We start from the raw sequence: 20,054 nt of genomic DNA, 5'->3' as shown, positions 1-20,054 counted from the left end.
GTGTGGGAGATGTAAAAAAGAAGATGAAGAGCATGGAAGTAGTGAAACATACATATCTGACAAAATATAAAAGAGGTTAACATAGTCAATATCTTTGTAACTCCGAACGTCTTTAAAATAAAAAATAATTCCTGCTATTCCATTTGATTGGGCTAAACCTCTATGTCTTTAATGTCTCCTACACCTTCCACAATACATTCCACATTATTATTAGTTGTTTTTCTTTATGTAGAATTAACCTTAAGGAAAGAAAGGGTTTTTTTAATTCCGATATTTCTGTCATATTGACTTGAATGGGACTTCTGGGATCGGAATCGGCGATACCCGATACTTTTTGGATCCAATCCGATCCAATATTTTTCATTATCGGGTGGTATCGCTCAACACTAGGTACCATACATGCGACATCAGGCTGTGTTATGACATTGCTACATCACGCCTGTGACAGTACAGATATTGCAATCAACATTAAGCTGGATTATGATGGCTTTATTTTTTGGAGAAAGCCCATCACTTACATTGGACCAGATATGTGTATCAGTATTTTCCAAAATAAGTCAACTGCACCTAGAAGTCTGTTTTTCAAATTTAGGATTCTGATGGTCAGGTCAGTTTATATGGTCAGCTGCCATTTTGAAACCAAGAATGCTGTACACACTGTATGAAAAGCTGCACTAACAATGCGGTGGCACTATGACATTGAATGAAACCTATAAAACAAATACATTAGCAAGTGTTTCAAAGTCATCCCCCAACATATTTGTTAAAATAACTTAAAAAGGCCAAACCATTTAAAATAACATTAATAATCGTAGCTATATTCCTTTCTTTTGACATGTTTTTTTAAGTCCTTTTTGTGTGTGTCTAATATTGGAATAAAAGTTAAATATTAAATATTTTTAAAAATATTAAATGTTAAATAAAATAAATAATGGCAACATTATATTAATGTATGCATGTATTATATTAATGTATTTAAATAATTTTAAAATTTATTTAGATTGACTAGAAAAATATTAGTGTGTTTTGACTTTTATAAATATATGATGATATTCTATCTAAGACTGTAATTCTACAGGTATCATTAAAATGTAATAGAAACGCCTGATAGTGCTGTCTATATTCAGAGCATACTCTAAAAATTGAGTGCTAAGTTTCCTCTTGGTGCTTCCCATGTGTAATTTATAGCTGGGACGTTGTAGAACATGGACTATAAATTGAGAGTTACAGTTAATGAAAGTATTGATTTCCTAAGTATTTCTCAGAGGGGAAATAAGCGTTTTCATTTTCAGTTTAATATATGAGCAAGATGAACAAAAGTGCTTCCCCCCAACTGAGCTTACCATACATGGACAACATTAAGCTGGACTATGGTGCCATTGTTTTTTGAAGAAGGCTCCACGGCTTACACATTTTTTTTAATTGCACTTGGATGTTGTTTATCTGCCTTAACTACTAGCTAAAGGCTCTAAAATTGATTCATCAATTATGTTGAGCATAAGGTCCCATGTGTCTTAGTTTACCCAACACATTTCAAAATATTGCCAGAGGAAATACAATATTTCATAACCAATCTGTTTTCCCTAGCATTCAGAATTTTGGTACAAATATGGATCAATATCTCCCTGAAATGAAAATATAGAATTGCTATCATCACTAGCGTTTACTTAATTTTAAAGCATTGAATATATTTAGTGAACTTGTGTAAATTGATTTATCCGTAGATTGAGCCTACATTTCTCAGCATGGTCTGTTCTGTCGATTTTTAATTCAGGCATTGTGGTTTATCAAGCATTGTATAGTAACCTTATGCAAAGCAAAAGAAACTACTACTACGTTATATAGCAAAAGAATTAAAGCTAAATGTTCAGAGTATTTGTGTTTAACCCCTCTTTGACCTTAGACGTACTATTCCATCCATGTGCCCTGGGACTAAATGCCAATGGACGGAATAGTATGTCAAGCCCTTTAACGTGACATCGCGACTTAAGTCGCGGTGATCGCATTAAAATTTTGACGCCATCAAATCTGTAGGACGATGGTGTCGGGATCCTGGGCTGCGTCCTCCCCTGTCCAGCCTCCCGATCACTGTGATTGGCTGTTCTGAACAGCCATTCACAGCCTTTCTCATTGTTTCAGCCAATGAGATCCGCTGAAACAAGGAGGTCCCAGGCTAGGATCGAGTACTGATGTACTTGATCCTAGGCCGGTGCCTGACATTGCCAGGCACCGGCGAACCCCCCCCGGATTGGTAAGATCGCATTGATTGCGTCAATCGCAGGGCACAGCAGCATTATTACCGCTCTGTGCCCTGTTGGTACCGGCCTGGATCGGTGCTGTAATAGCACCAATAATAGGCCGCAGCCTAGGACTGGCCCATCAGGGCCTGCAGGAGCTGATTGGCGCGATCAATGTCATCGTCAATTGTGCCAAACACAGGGCACAGCTGCGGTCACGGTATGACAGCTCTGTGCCCTGCTGGTGACCTGGCTGTGACCTGTCTAGGTTTGGAGCGATCCTAGGCAGTTGTCATGCTCACCAGGGCCAGCAGTGATTGGTGGGATCAATGTGATCATTCGATCCCAACAATGACAGGTCACAGCAGCGGTATGACCACTCTGTCATCTGTCTCACCTGTATGTGACCTGCTCTCCAGGTGACCTTACTCTAGCTGAGGATTCCTGCTGAGCGTTTACATTGCCAAAGCTCCTCCTGTGCTGGGATTTGTGGTGCCACAGCAGCCTGTGACACCATAATCCCTGCTGAAGAAAGAAGACAGAAAAAAAAGAAAAAAGACATAAGAAAGTAGAAAAAAGAAAGAAGAGAGATTACAACAGTAAGTGTTGATCCCTGATCCCTGCTACCTGCCTGATATCTCTTCATACATGCCAATCTCTTCATCCCCCCTTCCCCCTTCCCCCTACCCCCTTTTTTTACCCTCCTCCACCCCCCTTTGCAATACACATTTAGCAGCCGCTGAGCATTGATTGGTGACACAGTTCACCGATCAACAATCGTGCTTCCTTTTTTTTCTCATCCCCCTTTCCGCTGTCCCTGTGCACACATCCAGCAACCGCTGAATTTTGATAAGTGACGCAGTTCACTTATCAGAGCTTGTGTCAGCTGTTTTCCATTTTTCTTTTTTACCCCCTTCTTTGCGACACTCCTGTGTGCACATCCAACAGCCGCCGAATTTTGATAAGTTACTCAGTTCACTTATCAGAGCTATGACCTGCTGTGTTAGACTTTTCACAGGCATTCATTTTCTCCCTATTTGCTTTTTTCTTTTAGCTTTTTCTTTTCAGAATAGTTTTCACGAATCACTAGCCCCCCACACATACATATACAGTTATAAATACTGTACACACAAACCACCATATTCATACAAAAAATGTCCCACCCGTCACATTTGTTCCAACAGCGCTATTCATTGGAGGAGGCATACAGTATGCTTTTCTTGCCTCTGACACTGATAGCAAGGGAGAGTATCCCACATTTCTGTACTCTTCAGATGCTTCATCCTCATCCTCTTCCGCTTCCTCCTCCTCATATTCCTCCTCGGTTCCTGTGGAACCGCCTCACAGACGTCCCAGGACAGAAGATGAGGCAGCGCCCACTATTCCAAATGATGACGATGAACCAGCGCACCCCACTGCGGACCCAGCATGGACCTCTCCCCCCCTCCTGAAAAAAATAAGCCACTGATTTCAGATTTTGTGGCAGAATCAGGAATCAAGTTTGAGACCACCGGCCTCACAGAAATAGACTTTTTCAAAGTCTTTTTCTCGAGGATTTTCTTAACATCATGGTGGAGCAAACTATTTTGTACACTCGTCAATTTTTGGAAAAAAATACCCGGCTCATCATATTCTAACTGGTCTCCTGAAGATGCAGTTGAAATGATGCATTTTTGGGGCCTGGTCCTTCACATGGGGATCCTGAAGAAGCCAGAACTTCGGCAATATTGGAGTGTTGATATTTTATAAAACACTCCAGTGTTCCAAATGGTCATGTCCCAGAAGCGTTTTTAGGCCACCCACAAATTCCTGAATTATACTGATAATGCACAGTGTCCCCCACAAGATGACCCCAACTTTGACCATCTGTTCAAAGTTCCGCCGGTCATCAAACACTTCGACAAAAAGTTTGCTGAAGTGTACATGCCCCAAAGGCACATATGCACGGATGAGTCCTTAATTAATGTTAAGGGAAGGCTCGGATTCCGTCAGTACTAGAGATGAGCGACTTTGCCTCTTTTATGGTCGAGTCGGGTTTCATGAAACCCGACTTTCTCAAAAATCGGGTCGAACAAAATCGGCCGACTATAGGGAAAAGTCAGAGGCCGACTGAAATACGAAACCCAATGCAAGTTAATGGGGAAGCAAAGTTGGCAGGGAGTGGAGGACAGTAAACACACCTACAGTACCCATTTCAATGCCAAATACATCAATTCTTATTACTGAAGCTTGTCAACCTTAATTTACTTGATAATAATAGTTCCGCATTGAAAACTGGGGGTTATTTAGCTAAAGTTGTGGGGGGAGTAGGGCTGGCTCCAGGTTTTCGTGTGCCCTGGGCCAAAGAGTGTCAGTGTGCCCCTTTAACACAAACCACAGCTCATGATGCTCCGATACGGCACAGAAATATAGGGATAGTACAATGACAAATACTTCACTGCTTACATGACATGACTGATCTATTTTAAATTGTACAATAGCTCGAAAAAGGACAGTATATTACTCCATACAGTATTATGGCCTCCACATTGTGCGCCATACAGAATAATGAGCCCCATATATTTCTCCATACAGAATAATTGGCCACATATAATGTTCCATACAGTATATGATGAGCTCCACATAATGCTACAGTATATGATGGTCCCCATGGACGATGCTCCAGTGTGTTATGGGCCCACTAATGCTCCACATATAATGGGCTCCATTTCTAATGCTCCAGTGTATAATGGGCCCCATAAATGCTGCTCCAGTGTCTGATGTCCCCCATTTGGATTGCTCCAATATATGATGGGCCTCATGGATGATGCTCCAGTGTCTTATGGGCCCTAATAATGCTCCATATATAAGGGGCCCCATTTCTAATGCTCCAGTGTATCATGTGCCCCATAGATGCTGCTCCAGTGTCTGATCTGCCCCATTTGGAATGCTCCAGTATATGATGGGCCTCATGGATGATGCTCCAGTGTCTTATGGGCCCTAATAATGCTCCATATCTAATGGGCCCCATTTCTAATGATCCAGTGTATCATGTGCCCCATAGATGTGTCATGGTATCTGGAATTTTGGTCTGACAAGCAAAGGGTTAATATCATGGTATCTGGAATTTTGGTCTGACAAGCGAAGGGTTAATGGTTGGAGCCTCTCTTCGGTCTCAGGGAGGGTATTTATGGCCACAGGCGAGCAACCTTCCCTGTCGTTTATACTTCATACTTGAGTGTGTCCGACCCTGCCTTTGCTAAGTGCCTCTCGCCTGTTTCCGTGTTTGTGGTGTGTATGACCTGTTCTGGATTTTGGTTTCTGTCTCTTGGCTTTCTGATTTTGTACCGTGCAGCCCGACCCGTGCCTGATCTCCTGCTTCCCTGACCATTCTTGTTCTTCCTGACTCTGTACCGCATTGATTCTCCTGTGTATGACTTCTGGATTGCCCGACCATCGCTACTGTATAAACTCCTGGCTTTCTGAGCCCTCTGCCTGTCACTTCAGCATCCCTGCGATAAGCTCCGCCCCCTCTGACGTCACAGGTCACGTGGTGCTAGGTCCTACAGCTTCTGAGTGCTTCTGCAAGCGCTCCGCCCCCTCCACGGGTCCTGCGACCTCCCAGCCTGTGCTGCTGACAGCCCCGTGGTCCGAGTTCCTACACCGACGCCGGGACCGCTGACCGGTCACGCTACCCTCCTGCAGATAAGGGTAAGTGTGATATTATAAACGACCTTATTACTTTTTCCTCCCCCCACTCATCCTTCTGTTACTACCTGTGTGTGAGTGTATGGTGGGTCTGCTGCAGTCATGGACCCGATGCAGGCATTGTCAGAGCAAGTGAAGCAGCTCTCTCAAATGTTCCAGAAGATGAGTGTTAAACAGCGCAGTATGGCTCATACCCAGCAGCAGCTGGTTAATACTATGCAAGGGGCTATGTCTTCCGAGAGTAGGGATGTATCCCTTTCGTCCCCTGAATCCCCGGTTAAACTGCCTGACTCCTTTTCTGGAGACAAAAAGGAGTTCAGAGCGTTCCGGGAGGGGTGTAAATTATTTTTCTCCCTGAGACCTCGCTCATCCGGGGGAGAATTTCAGAGGGTGGGGGTAGTTATCTCCCTGTTGCGAGGTGCCCCACAAGCCTGGGCATTTTCGCTAGCACCCACAGCACCAGAACGTATGACTGTGGATGCGTTTTTTGAGGCCTTGGGCCATATCTATGATGAGCCTGATAGAGTACGCCTGGCGGAAGACATGGTGATGAGCGCACGTCAGGGTCGGCACTCTGCAGAGTGGTATTGTTCTGAGTTTCGGCGGTGGGCAGCGGAAGTCACCTGGGACGATGCGGCTCTCCACGGCCTATTCCGTAGGGGCTTAGCAGAATGCCTTCAGGACGCCCTAGCTCTGCATCCGCCTCCGGATACCCTGGAAGATGCCATGACACAGGCAGTTCGGATGGATCGACGGATAAGGGCCAGAGGGGTGATGCAATCTGAGTCCCCTCTGTTCACTGGGAGCACGGAAGTTGGGGCCAGTGCAATCCCCATGGAGATTGGTGCCACATCCATCAGAGCGAAAGAGAGGAGACGCCGGCACGATAAACAGCTGTGCTTTTATTGTGGAGAAGCAGGACATTGGAGGAGAGACTGTCCATCCTGTCCCTCGTCTTCCCAGCCGTCGGGAAACTACTAGGTCTGGTTAGTGATCAAGGAGGCTGCCCAGACCCGCAGGTACCTTTTTCCTCATGCCCCAAGCTGTTGCTTGATGTTGAACTGCTGGTAGACAAATGTCATTTTTTTTCCACAGCTTTGGTGGACTGCGGTTCCTCTCTAAACCTGGTCAGTGCCAGCACCGTCTCCAGGGCCAAAATATGGACAGTCATGTTAGAGACCCCGTTGAAAATTGTGGCAATTGACTCCTCCCTTCTCACCCATTCGGGGATTCGTTATGCCACCAATACCTTTGAGTTACAGGTTGGCTCCTGTCATGCGGAGGAGATGAAATGTTTCATTATGGATAATCTACCTGAAGGGCTGGTGTTGGGTATGCCGTGGCTTCAGCGGCACAACCCGGTAATTGACTGGGAAAGGGGGGTAATTGTTAAATGGGGTCTGAAATGTGATGACTATTCCTATAAAGCTGTGTGTTGTGTTTCCCCTGCAAATACTGTCTTGGAGTCTTCTGTGTGTCTGGAGGGCATTCCGGAGTGCCTGAAAGACTTCGAGGATGTGTTCTCCGAAAACGAGGCCGAGGCATTACCCCCACATAGGCCTTTTGATTGCAACATTGATTTAGTCCCAGGGGCCAAATTACCCAAAGCCCGTCTGTTTAATTTATCTGGGCCTGAACGCTTGGCAATGAAAGAGTATATAAAGGAAAGTCTCCGTAAAGGGCATATCAGACCGTCGGTCTCTACAATAGCAGCGGGGTTCTTTTTTGTTAAAAAGAAAGATGGTGGCCTGCTTCCCTGCCTCGACTTTCGGGAACTCAATAAAATTACTGTTAAAAATGCTTATCCCTTACCGCTGATTCCCGATCTGTGCAATCAGCTCGCGGGAGCAAAATGGTTCTCCAAACTAGACCTTAGGGGGGCTTATAATCTTATCAGGATTAAAGAGGGGGATGAATGGAAAACGGCATTTCTAACTACTGAAGGGTTGTTTGAGAATCTGGTGATGCCATTCGGTCTCGCCAACGCACCAGCCGTTTTTCAGAATTTCATTAATGTGATTTTTGCGGACCTGATTGGCCACTTTGTTGTCATTTATTTAGATGATATCCTGGTTTTCTCCACAGACGAGCAGTCTCACCTATCTCATGTTAAGATTGTTCTCCAGAGACTCAGGGAGAACCAATTGTTTGTTAAATTAGAAAAGTGTACCTTTTTTGTGCAGGAGTTAACTTTTCTTGGGCTGATCATTTCCTCACAGGGGTTTCGTATGGATCCCAAGAAGGTGCAGGCCATTTTGGATTGGGTCCAACCCCAGGACCTGAAGGGCCTGCAGCGTTTTCTAGGATTTGCAAATTATTATCGGAGGTTTATCAAGGGTTTTTCTCAGATAGTGAAACCTATTACCGATCTCACATGTAAGGGGGCCGATACAAAGAATTGGTCCCTTCCGGCCAAACAAGCTTTTGTGAGTCTGAAGAATTGCTTTATGTCCGCGCCAGTTCTGGTGCAGCCTAATCCGTCACAGCCGTTTGTGGTAGAGGTAGATGCGTCCGAAGTGGGGGTGGAGGCTGTCTTGTCTCAAGGATCGGCTACATTAACTAATCTCAGACCCTGTGCTTTTTTTTCCAAGAAGTTCTCTCCGGCAGAGAGAAATTATGATGTGGGGAACAGAGAGCTCTTGGCTATTAAACTAGCGTTTGAAGAATGGAGGCATTTTTTGGAGGGGGCAGAACATCCAATTACGGTTATCACTGACCATAAAAATTTGGAGTACATTAACACAGCAAAAAGGTTGACTCCCAGACAGGCTTGGTGGTCACTTTTTTTTTCCCGGTTCCAGTTCTCCATAACTTTCCGGCCTGGTTCTAAGAACGTGAAGGCGGACGCATTGTCACGGAGTTTCGAACCTCTTTCTGCCCCCGATCCTCCCTCGTCCATTCTTCAACCCTGGGTGGTGATAGCCGAGCTTTCGTCAAAGTTGGAGCGGGAGATTGTGGGGGCTCAATCTTTAGCTCCAAGGGCCAAGCCGCCTAATAAATTGTTTGTACCACAGGTCTTACGGTCCAAGCTCTTATGAGAGTTTCACGATTCTAAGTTGGGGGCCCACCCAGGTATTACGGCCACTTGTGAGGCGGTAAAGAGAATGTTTTGGTGGCCATCAATGTGTTCAGAAATTAAGGGGTATGTCATGGCCTGTGGGGTGTGCGCCCGTTCTAAGAGCTCTCATTGCCGGCCGGCCGGGGAATTGGTACCGCTGCCAATTCCAGAAAGACCATGGACCCATTTGTCCATGGATTTCATTAACAACCTCCCCCCCTCCAAGGGTATTACCGTCATTTGGGTAGTAGTAGATAGGTTTTCAAAAATGGCATATTTCGTACCTATGTCTAAACTACCGTCTGCCGAGGTCCTTTCTAAACACTTCCTTTCCCAAATCATTTGTCTCCATGGGGTACCTATCAATATCGTTTCGGATAGGGGGGCACAATTTATAGCGAAATTTTGGTGAGCGTTCTGTAGGAAGTTGGGGATATGTTTGTCTTTTTCCTCAGCCTACCACCCGGAGAGTAATGGCCAAACGGAGCGCACCAGCCAGTCTTTGGAACAAATCCTTCGATGTTTGACTTCAACACTGCAAGACGACTGGTGTGATGCATTACCATTGGCGGAGTTCGCCTTTAATAACCGAATTAACCAGTCCACCGGTAGGTCACCTTTTTTTGTTAATCTTGGATTGAACCCTCATTTTGGTGAATTTTCACGGTTGGACTCAAATTGTCCAGGGGTAGAGGATTCGGTTAGGCAGATTAGTGGGTTATGGTCAAGGGTTCGCGCAAGTATTGAAAAGGCTCAGGGAAGGTACAAACGTTTTGCTGATAGAAAGAGGGGTCCGGGTCAGGACTTGCATTGTGGGGACAAGGTGTGACTCTCAACACGGAATATAACGTTAAAATTGCCATCAGCAAAGTTGGGTCCCAAATTTATTGGTCCCTACGTCATAACAGAGGTGATTAATTCAGTAACTTATCGGCTACGCCTCCCATCCTCCCTGAAGGAGCACAACGTTTTTCATAGGTCCTTGCTTAAGCCTGTAGGTTCAGTAAGAGAAGAACGTACTGCTCTACCACCGCCGATATCGGTGGACGGCCACATGGAGTTCGAGGTGCAAAAAATTGTGCAATCTCGATGGGCTCGTGGCTCTTTGCAGTACCTCGTCCATTGGAAAGGGTATGGCCTGGAGGATCGTTCCTGGGTACCGGCCAGATCAGTACACGCAGATCGCCTGGTCAGGGCATATCATGCTCGATACCCAGGAAGACCTGGGGGTCCGGAGGCCCCCCGTTGAGGGAGGGGTACTGTCATGGTATCTGGAATTTTGGTCTGACAAGCAAAGGGTTAATATCATGGTATCTGGAATTTTGGTCTGACAAGCGAAGGGTTAATGGTTGGAGCCTCTCTTCGGTCTCAGGGAGGGTATTTATGGCCACAGGCGAGCAACCTTCCCTGTCATTTATACTTCATACTTGAGTGTGTCCGACCCTGCCTTTGCTAAGTGCCTCTCGCCTGTTTCCGTGTTTGTGGTGTATATGACCTGGTCTGGATTTTGGTTTCTGTCTCTTGGCTTTCTGATTTTTTACCATGCAGCCCGACCCGTGCCTGACGTCCTGCTTCCCTGACCATTCTTGTTCTTCCTGACTCTGTACCGCATTGATTCTCCTGTGTATGACTTCTGGATTGCCCGACCATCGCTACTGTATAAACTCCTGGCTCTCTGAGCCCTCTGCCTGTCACTTCAGCGTCCCTGTGATAAGCTCCGCCCCCTCTGATGTCACAGGTCACGTGGTGCTAGGTCCTACAGCTTCTGAGTGCTTCTGCAAGCGCTCCGCCCCCTCCACAGGTCCTGCAACCTCCCAGCCTGTGCTGCTGACAGCCCCGTGGTCCGAGTTCCTACACCAACGCCGGGACCGCTGACCGGTCACGCTACCCTCCTGCAGATAAGGGTAAGTGTGATAAGATGCTGCTCCAGTGTCTGATCTGCCCCATTTTGAATGCTCCAGTATATGATGGACCCCATTTTTAATTAACCCAGGCATGGTATGTGAAAAGAGACCGATGGAGTAATCTGAAGTGTGTGCTGCCGCATCACTTTTGGTGTGGGTGAAGGACACAAGGAAAGTGGTTGCTTCTGACCAGAAGCCCACACTTACGACTCAGTGCTTGCATTTTTTACAACTTCAGAAGAGGAGGCGATAGAGCTGGAGGCTGTTTCAGCAATGTAAGCCAAAAACAGTTCCTGATGCTCTGACTTTAAAAGCAGTCTACCTACTCCCAGAAAACAGAGCCTTACAGGCCTTCCAGAGCTACACCATGACGCAGGCTCAACACCTCCTGCCTTTGCTGCTATTGTGTTTTTGGCACTACCAGCAGATGCACCACCACCACCATCAGTACCAGGTGGCCCCCCATGCCCACATCCGCGTCCTCTTCCACAATACTTCCTCATGTTTTAGAAAATTGACCCAAAATACCAGCAGATATATGGTACTGTATCAGACGCATACAGCTCTATACAGTCTAGGGATAACAGTAAATCTCCGTTTATGTTTCATGAGTCATACACAGACACTCACAGGCTCAGTATGGATTTCCCAATAAAATAAAAGGGTGAAAAAGGGTACAGTATCACCAGATACAAGGTATAGATAGTATAGTGTAAGCATTCTGAATCTCCGTATACATTTAAGGAGGCAGACACAAATGCTCTCAGGCCCAGTATGGATTACACAAGAATATGAAAAGCTGTAAATGGGTAATGTAACACAAGCATACAGCTGTATACAGTGTTCTCCAAATTTGAAATCTCGGTGCTTATATCCGGAGTTACCCTCAGAGGCTCACTCATTCTGGGTTTGAACATAAAAAATGTTGTAAAAAAGGTGCTGATAACAAGATAGCAAGTATATATATTATAAGGTACAATTGAAATCTCTATATACATAGTCCCGTAGTCACTCTCAGACGCTCACTCAGTAAGGATTTGACCGTAATACTAAATGTCGAACAAAGGTACTATATAACAAGATGCAAGCTGTATTGAGTAGAGGGTAAAAATTGGTATCTCCAATTCACCGTATATATAGAAGGTGTAAATCACACACGCTCACTCACAATGGATGATACCGTAATACAAAATTTTGAACAAAGGTACTGTATCAGCACATACCAGGTGTATACAGTCTAGGGATAATTTAAAATTTTCTTTTATACTTCCGGAGTCAGACACAGACACTCACAGGTGCAGTATGTGTTACACCAGAATTTAACAAGTAGAAAAAGGGAAATTTAGTCAAAGCGTACAACAGTATACAGTGTTGTGGTACTTCTAATTTTTCGTATATATTTCAATCTCAGTAAGCCAGTCCAGACTCTCCGCTACTGGAAACTATATGGATACAAGTACAGAGGAAAGCTGAGTGTTAGCAGAAATTTGGGAATTACTTATCGTGGGAAAACCTCCCTGTACATGTTGCAGAGCCCATGCAGACCCTCAATTACTGTGTCTGTGGAGACAGCGAAAAAGGTTCTTTGTGAAGAAAGGATTGCTTTATCGCAGTAGCGTGGATCACATCACCGTTACTCGTCTCCATCAAACTGATCACAGGGAGAGATGTAGACATGGTCCTCACTGCCTATCATGATATGTCTGGTCATTTTGGAGTGCAAAAGACAGAAGCCACAGACCATAGGCAATTCTATTGGATTGGCATGAGAGGAGACATAGAAAAATGGTGGCAGGAATGTCAAACATCTGAGACTATCACAACTGTGAAAGGTGATCATAAAGCACCACTGCATCCGCTTGTAAGTTGACGTCCATTTCAAATGGAAACAGCAGAAGGAAATCAGTGCATAGATGTCCAAAGTATGATATAAAATCACAAGTCTTTATTAAATAGCACAGGTAGAAATAGCACAAACAATGGCAAACAAAGGGTGACACAAACAGAAGCGGAGCTAAGGGATATACAGTGTCAAGAAACTCACTGTATTCCTGATCATAAGTAAACACCTGGTAGTGAACATAAATTAGTGTCCAAGTTTAAACAAGAAATAATGGACATCTATGCACTGATTTCCTTCTGCAGTTTCTTATTGATTACAGTGTGTCCTACACTGATTTTACATGGGCTAATCGTGTTGGTTTCTTTTTCATCTGCACCTACATGTAATATATGATGTTATACTGTTTCAGCCTTGTGGTCTGTCATTTCTGTTGTCCATTACAAATGGTAGCCATTGATCATCTGAAAGTAGAGGCCAGCAGGAAAGGCCATAGCTACATCTTACCCATCATCGATCAATAAACCAAATTTCTAGTGGCAGTCCCTGTGAAGGATTTAACTGTTCAGACTACACAGCAGTGGAGCAGGGAGAGGTAAGTATTGCAACTTGCAAGTGCTGTGGCCTTGACAAAACAGGGGGGCACACTCATGGTCAACGGTACTGGCACAGGGCCCGTCATAGTACGCTGGTGTGTCTGACGGTGAGTGGGCCCCCCCACCATCAGAGACACTGTATTGTGCTATGAGGGGCCCTGTGCCAGTGCCGTGGCCATCTGTGGGCCTTTGTAGCGTGGATCGAGGATGCTGGTCAGCCAGTAGTTGTCATCCCTCATCATTTTGTCAATGCGGGGGTCCCTTTTTAGGATCCGCAAGGCATAATCGCACATGTGGGCCAATGCTCCTGGTGTCAATGATGCACTGCCAGTGGTGGGTGGAGGAGCACTTTCTGGTAAATCCAGAGTGTTATCAGCAGAAGCATTTTTTTTTCTTCTTCCCAGCCTAACGCTCTCCCTGTTCAGAATCAGCAGCAGCACCTCTCCCTATTCTAAGATCGGCAGAAGTAAGATGGTGGTTGGTGGTCACAGCCTTTTACACCCACTGTGACGCCACACAAAGCCAGCCAAACACTTCAATGCCCTACTCTAAGATGGTGGTGGCCGCTGCCCATGTCATCGCATTGCCCACAGTGTGTGTCCACCTTCATTGGCTGAGAAAAGGCGCTGGAAGCATTACTTGAAACGCGACTTTAGCGCTCTGATCGGCGACCTCATGGCCGACCTCACGCTATGGTCGGGTTTCGATCGGCGAAACCCAACTTTAGCTAAAGTTGGCTATTTTTTAATTTGACCGACCCGTTTCGCTCAACTCTAGTCAGTACCTTCCAAATAAGAGGGCCAGGTATGGAATCAAACTCTATAAGCTGTGTGAGAGAACCTCAGGGTACACCCACAGGTTTAGAGTTTATGAAGGGAAGGACACCAGGATTGAACGCCTTGAGTGTCCTCCTGTCCTGGGAGTGAGTGGGAAAATTGTGTGGGATTTGGTGCACCCACTGCTGGATAAAGGTTATCACCTCTACAATGATAACTTTTACACCAGCATCCCACTCTACAAATGCCTCTCTGCACGAGGTTCCAGAGCCTGCGGTACTGTCCACAAAAATCAGAAAGGCCTCCCGAAGATGCTACTTGGGCAGATGCTCAGAAGGGGTGACAGCAGAGCCCAATGTAGCGACCACCTGCAGGTGGTCATGTACAAGGATAAGAGGGATGTCCTTCTCCTGATCACCATACACGGTGATGTTAGTGCTCTCAGCACTGTACGGTGTTATAAATGGGCACCGAGGAGGATAGCAGGCCCAAGTTAAGCCACAGAAAACCAGACAGGTTGGTAGCTAAGCGGATGCAGACCCCTGATCCTGTCCACACAGCTAGCAGTAGCTGTGGAGCATGCCTACAATGATCTTAGATGCCTCGGCACAGCCAGAGAGCTAACTAAGCCTAAAGCAAGAAAGGGGAAATATAAACTGCCCTGGAGCAGACCGCAAAGGAATAGATAGCCCCCAAACATATATTGTCGGTGAGACAAGATCAAAACACAAACACAGGCAGAAAAATAGACAATGGGACAAACAATGGGGCCCACACTGACTAGACAGGTCAGGAAAGGAAAGACACTGTCTGCAATCACAGCCCCAGCCGGAGCTGGCTGAACCGCAGAAAGCAGAGATAAGCAAAACTAGATCAAATGCAAACAGAATAACAAATGATCCACTTAGCTGAACCATGCAGGGAAAGAGCAGGAGACATCAGACCTTAGAAGGCACAGGAAGAAAATCACCAGCAGGGATAGAGGGAATCAGCTGTCTTAAATCCCAATCAGAAACCCCAGATCTTCAATCATCTTCCTCATTATCAGGTGGCAAGCCTCTGTCAATCAGATCAGCTCCACTACCTCCAGTAACCACCAGAGGGAGTCCAGAAAGAGAACTCGCAACCCCTCTGTCAATCTGACCAGCTCCACTACCTTCAGGGAAGCCAGAGAGAGAATTCACAACAGTATGGGGTACCTCTATACAGGTCTGCAAACCGGACTGTGCAGTGGGGTACAACAAAAACATGGGGGGGCGTTTATCGCTCTGATCAACTCCTCCAACTGTACAGTGCTTTATGAAAGACCAGGGTGTGGTACAAAATGCTGGCCGTGCACATTGTATAAATGGCAATGCTCAAAGCTTTTCTGCTGTTATAATGTGCACGCCACACTGATACGTTGTACCTTCAGTTCCAGGAGGTAGTGGTTAAGGTCCTGATATTTGGCACTCCGGAAGGAGTGGGCCCCAGTATTTCCAGAACTGAAGATGCTTGTTTCGTACAAGGTCAGCATTTCCCGGAGGAGGTCCCGCAAACTGGAAAAAGAGGTAAGTCGCAAAAAAGGTGCCGTGCATGTTACAAAAAGGAAATATGCAAGGACACCATTTATCAACCTGGCCTGTGTATGAAGGATTGCTTCAAATTGTCCACATCTCCATGCGCTACTAATTTACTTTACAGGAAACAGATAAGTTAAAAAAGGGGCACATCTAGATAAGTACCTAGGGGGTCTAGTTTCCAAAATGATGTGACTTGTGTTTTTTTTTACTGTTTAGGGGCTCTGCAAACGGAACATGACGCCCGCAGACAATTCCATCAAAGTCTGCATTCTAGAATGTCACTACTTCCCTTCTGAGCCTCGATGTGTGCTCAAACAGTAGTTTTCTCCCACATATGGGGTACCAGCGTACTCACGACAAATTGGACAACAACTTTTAAGGTCCAATTTCTCCTGTTACCCTTGGGAAAATAAAAAATTGGGGACTAAAATATCATTTTTGTGGGCAAAAAATAGGATTTTTTATTTTCATGCCCAGGCATTATAAACTTTAGTGAAATACTTGGGGGTTCAAAGTTCTCACCACACATCTAGATAAGTTTCTTAGGGGGTCTAGCTTCCAAAATGGGGTCACTTGGGGATTTCTACTGTTTAGGCACATCAGGTGTTCTGCAAACATGACCACCGCAGAGCATTTCATCAAAGTCTGCATTTCAAAACATCACTACTTCCCTTCCGAACCCCGATGTGTGCCCAAACAGTAGTTTTCTCCCACATATGGGGTACCAGTGCTACTGCAGCGCGAAACGGCTGTCGTCATTTCCACTCCCGCTCCCATCCTCCCTATGGCAATGTTTTAAAGTATTGGAATAAAGAAGATTTTAACCGGTGAGTGCCATCCGTTTTCTTTTTTGGTGTAGCCGCTGTGACTAATTGCTTTGGAGTGGCACCCTGACTTATGGAGCACTTCCCATAGTATGCATATTTGCAGTACCAGGTTACACAGCTATTTGTGCAATGAATGAGCTTCCTGGCTGTGCAGGTTAACACTTTGTTTGAAACAATCCATATACTCACCTCATCGCTCACCTCTGGCTGCCCCCCACTGCTATTTGCTTACTATACAGTCCTTTGTGCCTCTGTATCTCTGTGCCTGCGTTACATCGCATCTTCGGCCTGATGTTCTCTCTAGATGGGGACTTACCACTGACAGTAGCCCCCAGGGCATGCACAATTAAATCCAATGCCTACTCAAGACCAGAAACTGAGGTATACAGTGAACAATCAGCAGGACATGAAGTGCGATGGACAAATGGATAGAGTGCAGCGAGGAGTGGGTGAGGCCGAAGAAGTCAGCTGACAAAAAGTTTAAAAAGGAAAGAAATATCTCACCAATCATGTTTCTGACAATCCCTGCTGCTCCCCTCCCACTGTACTATCCTCCATGCCATCTTCAGGTTACATCTCTGGACTAGTGTTCACTGTAGGCAACAAGTAGGCCCAGACCATGCACAGCAAACTCTGTGGCCTGAAACCTAGACTAATTGTGAACAGTGGGCAGGAGCTGTGATGCAATGGAGGACCAGTCAATTCGCAGGTAGCAGCAAGGGTATCTGGAGGAGTAAGTGTGGTGCCCCTGAGACTCAGTCGCTACAGAGGTACTGCACCTCCTCCTGAGGTGTGGTGCCCCACCATCCAGGTAAGTTGGAGGCTCCTGACCACGCTCCAACACTCGCACCCCACACAACACAGTAGTTCAGCAAAGCCATATTGCGGCTCCCTGCTTGGAGTGTAGCAGAGCACCTTTGGTGGCTCCCTGTTTGGAACATGAAACGTGCTGGGAGGCGGGTGGAGTTGAGAATACATAAAAGAGCGGGAATGTTTAGGATTACAGGTCAGTCTGGGAGAGGAAGTCACTCAGAGAGGAGTGAGGAAAGAAGATCCCTGAGAGAGGGATGGAGGAAGGAGGTGCTTCCCAGACCTTAGTGACCAGGGTCTGCTGGCACGGGAAAGGAAAGAAGGAGAAAGACATTGAACTGAAACCTGATCCTCCATAAGAGAGAGAGATTAGTACGGAATGAAGGAGTAAAAGGGAACAGAGGACGTGGGTTAGGAGAGAACCCTGCCTAGAAATTCTAAGTGCAAGGCCTGGACCCGGTCCCCGAGGTTGTATGGATGCTAATGGTCCTGCAGCAGACACCGGTGGAGTAGTGGGCTGTTAATGCACTACTCCCATCTAAGACTTGGGGGCAAAACAGCAACTTGGATAGTGTGAGTGAGGAGTCCTCGAAGCAGGCTAAAGCTGTCTGCCATACAAGTAGACTTCTTGGTAACATCTTTCAGGAGGAACTCCAGTGTAACTCAGTACTAGGAGATCTTCACACAAAAAGGTGCTATAAGAGGAGACGTTCAGAAAGGTACATGTTGGCGGAGTGTTGGAAGGGAGCTTTCCATCTGACCTGGAGGTTGATTGAGCTTCTGACCCGGAGGACAAAGTATGGAGGCAGGCACCTGTGTGTACTACAGACTGTGGGTAAAGCTTTGGAACTACAAGCCCTGGTGTCCTCCATTGATTCTTGCGTCAACACACCCAGCACTGCTACATCTGGGTACCAGCTTCTGCACTGCTTGTGCCTCTCCTCTAACTCCACATCTACTCTGCCCTGGGGCTACATCTTCACCTGTGGGGAGCTTCACCACCTTGGCTGCAACACACCACCAGCCCCAGAGGATCTGCAAGCAGCGTCGGCTTAACATCTCACTTGCCGAACACCACAGGTGGCGTCACGAACTATTCCATTAACTATAATCCACCATTCAAACTCCCCCTATTAATTGGGCGCCCAGGGCCACGGACCAGGTCCCCGCTGCTGTGACACATCCCGCTGACACCGGCCCAGTACTGAGTACCCCACAGCCCTGGGAGGGCAACCCATAAGCAACCTTTATTAACACTTTTCCAACTATCCCCGCTGCTACCTGCCCTCTGCCCAGTCCACCGTATATCATTATAATATCAACTTTGGTCCAGTATTCCCTTAAGGCCATAATTTGGCCCCTGAGCTCTCCGGCGAACTCTGGGGCTTATTCTTGTCCTGAAGCTCTGGCTAGATTGAACACTGGGCTGAAGATGCAAAGCAACAGAGCCACGGAGAACTTGACAGGTAGAAGTGAGGTGGCCGGAGAGGTGAGTGGTAATTATGTTTTTCTTTACTCTTAAATCTTTCCATTTTCCTCTAATGTTCAGGAAGTTGGTGGCCACAGCTGGCAGCCATTTTGCTGAATTAATGAAGAGTAAATTACAAGAACTCTATTTTCTAGAATGCAAAATTTTGTAAAATTCGAGCACAATTCAATTCATCTGTCTCTAATCCAATGTGACTGAAGTTGAGATTAAATTTAACATTAGAGATGCAGAATTACATTTATGAAATAGATGATTTGCACTAAAAAATTATACTGTGGTAACTAGAGATGAGCGAATACGAAGTTAAAAAGTTTGGCATTCTCCTGTATGTCTGCTGTAATATTCGTAGTTCCTTGTGAAGTCCGTTGCAGAGAGAGTTTGGGTCCCTATATATTTCAATAGGGTTCTGGTTCAAGTTCGGGTACAGTTCTAGTACCTGAACTGAACTTTGGACTAAAGTTTGGGTTGGGTATCAGAACCCCAACTTCCACTGTTCTGCTTATTCTTCATGGTTATGTGTTAGCCCAAAAAAAATTGATTTATATACATTTATGCCCTAAAAAGATAAAAGTATTCTAGTAGCGACATCTGTATTGTCTAACTAGAAAAATAATATTTGCAAACTTTTACAGCACTAAGGATCCTTTATTAGGCAGTTTACAAAATAATTACTGAGATTAAAGCACAACATTTAACAGATGTAACCACTTACCAGTTGTGTGTCAGATACCTGGTACACAGAGAATGGATGGCAGGATCATTTTCTGAGATTAGCCATGGTGTGTAGACATTTCATGGTATCCTGGCTGGTAGGTGTGGTTTATCTCCAAGATTATTATCCCTCCTCACTCACTGAGCTGCTGGGCTGTGTGTTTTTTTCTGAGAATTGGTTAATCATGCTATTAAAAAAATAATTTCTATAGCGCTATCACGAGTCATGGATATCTCTTTCTTTTGCTTTCTTTTGCTTGTATTTGTGATCTGAGATGGAAAAGATGTGAAGAGTTGGAAAGTTTGAGAAATCTTCTATAGAGATAGGCCAACCCGAACAGTAAAGTTCGGGGTGCGTACCAAACACCTAGTGTTCTTGCACGGACCCCGAACATGGAATTCTTCATGATGTGTATGTTACTGTTCGGTTTAGGCAGCCCTAACATCTGCTGTTTCCAATGCTGTCATCTGTGTGACAGTGCGAGAATCACCAGCAACTCTGATCAGTGGCAAATTAGTTTCCGCTAGTCAGAAAGCTGCGGTTCTCACTGTGTCAG

This window comes from Dendrobates tinctorius, unplaced genomic scaffold (assembly GCF_039654945.1).
Source record: "Dendrobates tinctorius isolate UK_male_01 unplaced genomic scaffold, ASM3965494v1 ptg000129l, whole genome shotgun sequence".
NCBI lineage: Eukaryota > Metazoa > Chordata > Amphibia > Anura > Dendrobatidae > Dendrobates > Dendrobates tinctorius.
Note: the sequence above shows the minus strand (reverse complement) of the source record.